Raw genomic sequence first — 9,981 nt, 5'->3', positions numbered from 1 at the left:
ACTTTCAATTTCCATAGTAAATTGAATACTCGGATGTAGACAAAATAATCTAAAAAGCGATTCAAACCATCAATTCCATCTGGCCAAAACAAAGGTTTCCGTCTAAGTAACATATGGAATCCGATTTTGTCCTATGTTATGTTAGTCGTTGGCCTAGACGGAGAGGCTCCGTCCCCACTTGAGTCGCAGTGGTCCACACCCCACGAAGTCTACCGCAGACCACTTCACCAAACCACTATTTCAGGGTTATTGAGCGGTTCGGCCTCCGGTGGACCCCCCAGGGAACGTCTCACACCAGACGAGTGTAACCCCTATGTTTGTGTGGTACAGTAATGGTGGGGTAGCGTACGTGGAGAACTTGTTTGCGCAGCAATCGCCGACATTGTGTAACTGAGTTGAAATAATAGGAACCAGCCCGCATTTGCCGAGGCAGATAGAAAACCGCCTAAAAACCATCCACAGACTGGCCGGCTCACCGGACCTCGGCATAAATTCGCCGGCCGGATTGGTGTCGGGGACCAGGCGCTCATTCCCGCCCGGAAAGCCGTGCGTTAGACCGCACGGCCAATCGGGCAGGCTTTGTCAGACATCAAACAACTGGATTCTTCCACCTATTGCTGTTGCGATTTATTGCTTCTGCCGTCTTCTCCCACCGGCGCGCTGTGTATCTACTCGCCGCCAGGAGGCGGCACACGCGCGGTGCTCTGTCGGTGCTGTACAAAGGTTTCCGTCGTCGTGGCTGGAATTCAGTTCCGGCGGGGCAGTGCACGAGCATTAACTCACCTGAAGATGGCGCCCAGCTGGGCCGCCGAAATATTGTTTGGACGACATCATACGCCTGCAAACCCGTGAAGAACATTAGCAGTTATTACGGCGGGAAAGTCTACGACATTCCTCATTCTTCAAAAACAGTTTGAGATATCGAAATGAGATTTTGATGAATGATAGCACGCAAGCAGGAGAGTATTTTCCCATGTGGTTATGACCTACTGTGCTATTGCACGAACTACAGACTTTTTCGATGAATGACTGTAATTTTTAAGGGCTATTGGTAGCAGGTGAAACGAGAAATGCTACAGGTTTTTGTAAATGATACAGCACGTTTATTTTGTACTGCTGTATTTTCATAAGATGCTGACCTTACTTTTCCTCAGCTCCTCTCTAAATACACTTAATAAACCACTGGTTCAGAATTCACTTGTAATTGTTTCTGCACAACATATTACTGAGGTGAGACTGTGAAACGTCCCCTTAGAAAAATTAATGATTTACTGTGTTTGATTTTCAAACAGCTGATAAAAACTGAACGTTCTCAGACACTACTATTTACTTATTCTGATCAACACTAAACTGACACACAATATTTTTAGCACAACGCAATCTGACTTTTAATAATCCCTACAAAAGAATAGCCCTGACTAACAATAACCTGTACCTTTCACAAATCACTAACCTCAAAAAATCTTGGTTACTCGAACTACTGCAATACAGCGAGCGCCAATACTGCCAGCTAAATAAAACATTCAAACTACTGAAGGCACTAACTACTGATAGGCATAGTTAACAAATGAAAGATTTTCATGGAGAACAACCAACGTATTTATCTTAATAGTGTTCAAAAGTCATATATATAATCTCAGTTCATGACATCCAGTCTTACAAATGTACTGTCTCTGATGGACACACATCCAGATCATCCGCTCACAAAACTCTTGCATCTCTCTCCCCACATCCACCACTGCTTGCGGCTCACCTGCAACTGCGCAACGCTACGCGCAGTTAACAGCCAAAAGCCCAACACTACAATAGCGAATATTCCAACAATGCCACCCAGCCACAGACTGCACACAGCACAGCCTGTGATTTTCATACAGAGCGCTATGTGGCGGTGGCATTACCAATATAAGAACCTAAACAGCCTACTTACAACTGTAAACTTCGCTGTGCTTCTGGCAAACAAAAAAAAAGAATCTTAACATGGCAACCAGTGAAAAGTGAAGGTTTTACTCAAAATTCACCACTCATCACTCTTCTCTGAATGTTACAAATGGTTAACAAGCCAGGCAAAAAAAGTGGCTGCATTTTCCGTGAAATTCTTTTTAGGTACTAACCGAAGCAGAAGTCACAGTTCTTTTTGAATGGTCACTATGGAAGTGTGGCCATGGACTAACCCAGCTTAATATTCACAACAAATGAGAGCGTAGGCTTCAGTTCAGAACACGGCACTTCCCCTCCAGCGCTCGGCATTTCCCCTAGAGCGCCTGGCCGCAACGCCCTCCACTACCGCCCTCCCCTCGCTTGCTCTGCGCTGACTGCGCATCCATCTACCGGCCTTGTTATTCTGCACAGACTGTATTGATTTGTTCACTGAATGTAGCTTTCTGGGCCAAATAAAACCACGGTTTGCAATATATATAATACTTTATTCCTGTTAGAGTTCACATCGGCACTCCACCACTGCCCCAACAGGAAAGGCACTGAGCAACAGGCGTCTGGGGCCCCTCATCATTTTAGCTGCTTCAACCACACAGCGTCATGCAAAGTAGTGTCTCCAAAATAACAACAGTATCCACAACTTTCGAACGTTTTTCCGTTCTAAGATTACTGCCTATCACAAAATTTCGTTCTTCGGGAAATATCCTTAAATTTCTTTTACCTACCAAGAAAAATTCTTGAGGACATGTGACACAAGAATACAGTATCTAAAAGTGCAGATATCCCGTGAAAACAACCGATATGTGGCAATAATATCTTTGAGTTACTTTCAAGCAGTCCCTAGGATGTTGTCTGCTACATACACTACTGGTCATTAAAATTGCTACACCAAGAAGAAATGCAGATGATAAACAGGTATTCATTGGACATACGCATTATAGAAGAACCGACATGTGATTACATTTTCACGCAATTTTCATGCACAGATCCTGAAAAATCAGTACCCACAACAACCACCTCTGGCTGTAATAACGGCTTTGATACGCCTGGGCGTTGCGTCAAACACAGCTTGGGTGGCGTGTACAGGTACAGCTGACCATGCAGCTTCAACACGATACCACAGTTCATCAAGAGTAGTGACTGGCGTATTGTGACGAGCCAGTTGCTCGGCCACAATAGACCAAACGTTTTCAATTGGTGAGACATCTGGAGAATGTGCTGGACAGGGCAGGAGTCGAACATTTTCTGTATCGAGAAATGCCCGTTCAGGACCTGCAACATGCGGTCGTGCTTTATCCTGTTGAAATGTAGGGTTTCGCAGGGATCGAATGAAGGGTAGAGCCACGGTTCGTAACACATCTGAAATGTAGCGTTTGCTGTTCAAAGCACCGTCAGTGCGAACAAAAGGTGACCGAGACGTGTAACCGATGGCACCCCATGCCATCACGCCGGGTGATACGCCAGTATGGCAATGACGAATACACGCTTCCAGTGTGCATTCACCGCGATGTCGCCAAACACGGATGCGACCGTCATGATGCTGTAAACAGAACCTGGATTCATCCGAAAAAATGACGTTTTGCCATTCGTGCACCCAGGTTCGTCGTAGAGTACACCATCGCAGGCGCTCCTGTCAGTGATGCAGCGTCAAGGGTAACCGGAGCCACGGTCTCCGAGCTGATAGTTCGTGCTGCTGCAAACGTCGTTGAACTTTTCGTGCAGATGGTTGTTGTCTTGCAAACTTCTCCATCTGTCGACTCAGAGATCGAGACGTTGCTGCACGATCCGTTGCAGCCGTGCGGATAAGATGCCTGTGATCTCGACTGCTAGTGATACGAGACAGTTTGGATCCAGCACGGCGTTCTGTATTACCCTCCTGAACCCACCGATTCCATATTCTGCTACGGTCATTGGATCTCGACCAACGCGAGCAGCAATATCGCGATACGATTAATTGCAATCGCGATAGGCTACAATCCGAGCTTTATCAAAGTGGGAAACTTGATGGTAGGCATGTCTCCTCACAAGGCATCACAACAACGTTTACCAGGCAACACCGGTCAACTGCTGTTTTTGTGCGAGAAATCGGTTGGAAACTTTCCTCATGTCAGCACGTTGTAGGTGTCGCCACCGGCGCCAACCTTGTGTGAATGGTCTGAAAAGCTAATCATTTGCATATCACAGCATCTTCTGCCTGTCGGTTAAATTTCGCGTCTGTAGCCCGTTATCTTCGTGGTTTAGCAATTTTAATGTCCAGTAATGTACATTCATATTACTGTAATGTTATAGTGTGAACAATTTTGTCTTTCATCTGCCAAATAAGCAGAGTGTATGTTATGTATACGACATACTAATGAAAGGGCAGTTTCTTTGGGATCCGCCAAAACGGTTAATACTATTTTTGTGGAGCTTTTTTGTCAGTCTATATCTGCATGTCTTCTCGTCTGAACAGTACTAAGTGTTAAAATGGAACTCCACCCAAACAGGCCATGTAAGCGGAACAGTACCAACGGGCCACCGTGTCATCTTCAGCACTTAGGCGTCATTGGATTCAGATATGGAGGGGCATGTCATGAGCGCAACACTCTACCGACCACTGTCATTTTCATGGCTGGTGCCTCTACCTCTGTCAAGCAGCTCCTCAGTTTGCCTCACAAGGGCTGAGTGCACCCCGCTTGCCAACAGCGCTCGGCAGACCAGATGGTCACCCATCCAAGTGCTAGACCAGCCCCACAGCGCTTAACTTCGGTGATCTGACGGGAACCGGTGTTACCACTCTGGCAAGGCCGTTGGCCACTACTAAATCTTCGCATGCATAAAATAAAATGTTTTTAATCCTCTGTCAGAAATGCTGATTAATGCATTAATTAATAACACACGGTCTTATATTTATTGAAAACAAATAAAAGAGAATTCTTTCTTGCCTTATCATGGGAAAACTCACACGTGAGGTGGACAGGGGATGGGGGGGAGCGAAGAGAATCGGGGGGTGGGGGGGGACCAGATCTCACCAAAGGTGAGGGAAGAATCCATCCAAATTTTGAAGGAAACCCCTCTTGTAGTTAACGGACTTCCCCCTAAGCGACATGCAACATAAGCAGTGCTGGCGTAGCAAACAAGACTTCTGCCTGCATAGCGGAGAACAATGATTAGATTCCACCATGGAGTATCCGGTTTTGCCGGCCGCGATGGCCGTGCGCTTCTAGGTCCTTCAGTCCGGAACCGCGGGACTGCTACGGTCGCAGATTCGAATCCTGCCTCGGGCATCTATGTGTGTGATGTCCTTCGGTTAGTTAGGTTTAAGTAGTTCTAGGGGACTGATGACCTCCGCTGTTAAGTCAAATAGTGCTCAGAGCCATTTTTTGAGTATCCGGTTTCTCCTTCATTTCTACTTTCTCCGTTACGAAATTGATAGTAATAGGAGGTTTAATAAAGTAAATAAATAATAACGAGGTAGGCAACCAAATTTCTCAAACGACTTGCATTATTAGATAATTAAAATTTTCATCCTGGTCCGTTTACAACGGCTATTTTGTTCGATCTGTTACATGTCCTCAGTGTCCTTCGAACAACTAGATGGATGGTACGTGTCATATAAACAGCAGAAGTAAAAACCCTTTAAACACAAGAACATCTAATGAAAGCAATCTTGTAGAAGTTACATCGTTCCTTTCGATAATTCTTCGGAAAAAAATTTCTTTAAGTCTAAAAGTTCTTGCTTTTCGAGGATTAATTTGTCGCATGGCACGCATACGAAAATCTGTGCTCAAAGTTGATCATAAGTTATGCGATGAACTGTTACTGCGTCCGTGTGGTTGTGCAATCACAGTTGTGTTTGTAGAAGCGGGTCACAATTTGGAAGCGTCATAGTAAAGTATCTAACTCGGCGTTAAAAATAAACATCAATACTACTTCTAACTATCCATAAACATTCTATTGTACACCGATGCGCCAAAAAAAATAAAATAATACGTACTCAAATTCAGAGGTATGTAAACAGTCAGTTGCTGCTGTCGGCAACACCTATATATAAGATAACGTCGGGCGCCGTTGTTAGATCGGTTACTGCTGCTACAATGGCAGGTTATCAAGTCAGTTTGAACGTGGTGTTATAGTCGACGCACGAGCGATGCGACACAGCCCCTCCGAATAGGGAGTGAGATTTTCTCTCACTGTGAATATCGGGAATCCGGTAAAACATCGGATCTCCGACATCGTTGCGGACGGAAAAACATCTTGCAAGAACGGAACAAACGGCGACTGAAGAGAATCGTTCAACGTAACAGAAGTGCAACCCTTCCAAAAATTGTTACAATTTTCAATGCTGGGCCATCGGCAAGAGACAGCGTGCGAACTATTCACGGATCATCATCGTGTACTCTTGATGACTGCTCAACACAAATCTTTACATCTCACCTGCGCTCGCCGACGTCTACATCTAGATTTATACTCCGCAAGCCAGCCAAAGGTGTGTGGCGGAGGGTACTTTACGTGGCACTGTCATTACCTCCCTTTCCTGTTCCAGTCGCGTACGGTTCGCGGCAAGAACGACTGTCTGAAAGCCTCCGTGCGCGCTCAAATCTCTCTAATTTTACATTCGTGATCTCCTCGGTAGGTATAAGTAGGGAGAACCAATATACACTGCTGGAAATTGAAATAAGAACACCGTGAATTCATTGTCCCAGTAAGGGGAAACTTTATTGACACATTCCTGGGGTCAGATACATCACATGATCACACTGACAGAACCACAGGCACATAGACACAGGCTACAGAGCATGCACAATGTCGGCACTAGTACAGTGTATATCCACCTTTCGCAGCAATGCCGGCTCTGTTCTCCCATGGAGACGATCGTAGAGATGCTGGATGTAGTCCTGTGGAACGGCTTGCCATGCCATTTCCACCTGGCGCCTCAGTTGGACCAGCGTTCGTGCTGGACGTGCAGACCGCGTGAGACGACGCTTCATCCAGTCCCAAACATGCTCAATGGGGGACAGATCCGGAGATCTTGTTGGCCAGGGTAGTTGACTTACACCTTCTAGAGCACGTTGGGTGGCACGGGATACATGCGGACGTGCATTGTCCTGTTGGAACAGCAAGTTCCCTTGCCGGTCTAGGAATGGTAGAACGATGGGTTCGATGACGGTTTGGATGTACCGTGCACTATTCAGTGTCCCCTCGACGATCACCAGAGGTGTACGGCCAGTGTAGGAGATCGCTCCCCACACCATGATGCCGGGTGTTGGCCCTGTGTGCTTCGGTCGTATGCAGTCCTGATTGTGGCGCTCACCTGCACGGTGCCAAACACGCATACGACCATCATTGGCACCAAGGCAGAAGCGACTCTCATCGCTGAAGACGACACGTCTCCATTCGTCCCTCCATTCACGCCTGTCGCGACACCACTGGAGGCGGGCTGCACGATGTTGGGGCGTGAGCGGAAGACGGCCTAACGGTGTGCGGGACCGTAGCCCAGCTTCATGGAGACGGTTGCGAATGGTCCTCGCCGATACCCCAGGAGCAACATTGTCCCTAATTTTCTGGGAAGTGGCGGTGCGGTCCCCTACGGCACTGCGTAGTATCCTACGGTCTTGGTGTGCATCCGTGCGTCGCTGCGGTCTGGTCCCAGGTCGACGGGCACGTGCACCTTCCGCCGACCACTGGCGACAACATCGATGTACTGTGGAGACCTCACGCCCCACGTGTTGAGCAATTCGGCGGTACGTCCACCCGGCCTCCCGCATGCCCACTATACGCCCTCGCTCAAAGTCCGTCAACTGCACATACGGTTCACGTCCACGCTGTCGCGGCATGCTACCAGTGTTAAAGACTGCGATGGAGCTCCGTATGCCACGGCAAACTGGTTGACACTGACGGCGGCGGTGCAGAAATGCTGCGCAGCTAGCGCCATCCGACGGCCAACACCGCGGTTCCTGGTGTGTCCGCTGTGCCGTGCGTGTGATCACTGCTTGTACAGCCCTCTCGCAGTGTCCGGAGCAAGTATGGTGGGTCTGACACACCGGTGTCAACGTGTTCTTTTTTCCATTTCCAGAAGTGTATTCGATACCTCATCCAGAAACGCACCCACTCGAAACCTGTACAGCAAGCTACACCGCGATGCAGAGCGCCTCTCTTGCAGAGTCTGCCACTCGAGTTTGCTAAACATCTCCGTAACGCTATCACACTTACCAAATAACCTGTGACGAAACGCGCCGCTCTTCTTTGGATCTTCTCTATCTCCTCCGTCAACCCGATCTGTTACGGATCCCACACTGATTAGCAATGCTCAAGTATAGGTCGACCGAGTGTTTTGTAAGCCACCTCCTTTGTTGATGGACTACATTTTCTAAGGACTCTCCTAATGAATCTCAACCTGGTACGCGCCTTACCAACAATTAATTTTATATGATCATTCCACTTCAAATCGTTCCGCACGCATACTCCCAGATATTTTACAGACATTAGACCGTTGATAAGTGTAAACATGTTGGCTGGTCGGACGAGTCTCGTTTAAAATTGTATCGAGCGGATGGACGTGTACGGGTATGGAGACAATGAATCCATGGAGCCTGCATGTCAGCAGGGACTGTTCAGGCTGGTGGAGGCTCTGTAGTGGTGTGATGCGTCTGCAGTCTGAGTGATACGGGACCCCTGATACGTCTGGATACGACTCTGACACGTGACACATACGTAAGCATACTGTCTAATAATCTACATCCATTCATGCCCATAGCGCAGTCCGACGGACTTGGGCAATTCCAGAATTTCTACAGAGTGGCTCCAGGAACACTCTTCTGAGTTTAAACAGTTCCGCTGGCCACCAAACTCCCCTGACTAGAACATTAGTGATCTTATCTGGGACGTCTTGCAAAGTGTTGTTCAGAAGAGATCTGCACCCCCTCGTATTATTACGTATTATGCAGGAATCATGGTGTCAGTTCCCTCCAGCACTACTTCAGACATTATTCCAGTCTACGCCACTCGGTGCTGCGCCACTTCTACATGCTGGTGGGGGCCCTACACGATATTCGGCAGGTGTACCAGTTTCTTGGGCTCTTCAGTGTAAGTGACGGTGTTAGTTTGTCCAGGCCAAGAATTCAGTATAAGAGAAAACATGTTATCAGCAACGTATGTATTTAAAATGTTCTCAGTATAAGTTTTTTGAAGATAATCTTTTTTCCAGTTTTGTAGCAAGTGACGTAAACACATTTTTTAACGAGTCGATTATATGAGTGACCTACATGCCAAGAACCAAATGATAAACAATAAACTTTAGGCAACAATTTTCCAGACTCCGTGACGTGACATTGTGCTGTAGATGGATGGATCACTTAACATCTATATATACGTGATTACTCTGCTATTCACAATAAAGTGCCCGGCAGAGCCTTCAATGAAGCACCTTCAAGCTGCCTCTCTACCGTTCCACTCTCGAACGACACGCGGGAAAAAAGAGCACCTAAATTTTTCTGTACGAGCCCCGATTTGTCTTATTTTATCGTGACGATCATTTCTCCCTATGTAGGAGGGTGCCAACAGAATGTTTTCGCAATCGGAGGAGAAAACTGGTGATTGAAATTTCTCGAGAAGATTCCGTCGCAACGAAAAACGCCTTTGTTTTAATGATTGCCCTATTCCCCGATAATACAGAACGAGCTGCCCTTCTTTGTACTTTTTCGATGTCATCCGTCAGTCCCACCTGATGCGGATCCCACACCGCACAGCAGTACTCCACAATATGGCAGACAAGCGTGGTGTAAGCAGTCTCTTTAGTAGACCTGTTGCACCTTCTAAGTGTTCTGCCAATGAATTGCAGTCTTTGGTTTGCTCTACCCACTATATTATCTATGTGATCGTTCCAATTTAGGTTATTTGTAATTGTAATCCCTAAGAATTTATTGAATTTACAGCCTTCAGATTTGTGTGACTTACCGCGTAATCGAAATTTAGCTAATTTCTTTTAGTACCCGTGTGAATAACTTCACACTTTTCCTTATTCAGGGTCAATTGCCACTTTTCGCACCATACAGATATCTGAATCAT

At 46.8% G+C, this 9,981-nt stretch overlaps 1 pseudogene; it reads right to left on the bottom strand.

The window, feature by feature from the left end:
• Positions 1 to 4,611: 4,611 nt before the first annotated feature.
• Positions 4,612 to 4,729, bottom strand: LOC126295546 (5S ribosomal RNA; annotated as a pseudogene).
• Positions 4,730 to 9,981: the final 5,252 nt, after the last annotated feature.

This window comes from Schistocerca gregaria, chromosome 11 (assembly GCF_023897955.1).
Source record: "Schistocerca gregaria isolate iqSchGreg1 chromosome 11, iqSchGreg1.2, whole genome shotgun sequence".
Lineage (NCBI taxonomy): Eukaryota > Metazoa > Arthropoda > Insecta > Orthoptera > Acrididae > Schistocerca > Schistocerca gregaria.
Note: the sequence above shows the minus strand (reverse complement) of the source record. Positions and strands in the feature narration are given on the sequence as shown.